This window comes from Suricata suricatta, chromosome 14 (genome assembly GCF_006229205.1).
Source record: "Suricata suricatta isolate VVHF042 chromosome 14, meerkat_22Aug2017_6uvM2_HiC, whole genome shotgun sequence".
In the NCBI taxonomy this organism is placed as follows: domain Eukaryota; kingdom Metazoa; phylum Chordata; class Mammalia; order Carnivora; family Herpestidae; genus Suricata; species Suricata suricatta.
The window spans coordinates 59,626,748-59,627,579 of record NC_043713.1 but is presented as its reverse complement, the minus strand read 5'-3'; positions in this window follow the sequence as shown (position 1 = coordinate 59,627,579).

Genomic DNA, 832 nt, shown 5'->3' with positions numbered 1-832 from the left:
AAGCGACAGCACACCCAGATGACCCGTTCCCAGCCTCCCCAACAGCACCCTCACGTCATCAGACAATACTGGGATATCATCATGCTTTTGAGTTTTCCCCATATGATCAATAACAATGGTCTTATTGTTTAACTCCGCATATCTCTATAAGTGAGGTCGTACATCTCTCCACATTTGTGGGAGAACGTTTTGCTCTTGTAAATCTGGCCTTCTGTCACCAGAACCTTTTCCTGGGTCCCTTACTGCCCACTTACAACTTCCATCATATTTGTGCCCCTTTGGATCTTCCTCAACCTTCTCTTCTCTCTCTAGTCGCTCTACTCTACCTCAAAATTCCTTGCAAGGGGTAGGGGCTCACAATTCTGAAACCACTACACTTACATGGAACAATTTAGTAAATGGATGATGTATGGGGGTAAACAGGTCTCTCACCATCGAGTAGAAGGTCACAGAGAACAAAAAGGGAAAAGCTACAATGATTCATATGCTAATGATTAGAGTCGGAGACACCAGTATGAACTCCTTATTAGCTTAATATAGGTACAAATATTTCTGAAATATTTCTGGAGAGTAGCAAACACACATGTCCTTGTTCTGTCACCTGGAGGCAACAACAGCCCAGTAGCAAGAAGAACACCTAGCACCCACATCTTGGTTTCTAGTACCAGTTTAAAGGACGCAATAGCTAAGTGAAAGAACTCCCATGGCTGACACTGGAACAATTTGAGAAACAAAGCAAATAAAGTTTTATATTTAAAAAGTATAAAATCCATGCATCTAAACCAATATTAATAAACAATTGAGGGCACCTGGGTGGCTCAGTCAGTTCAAT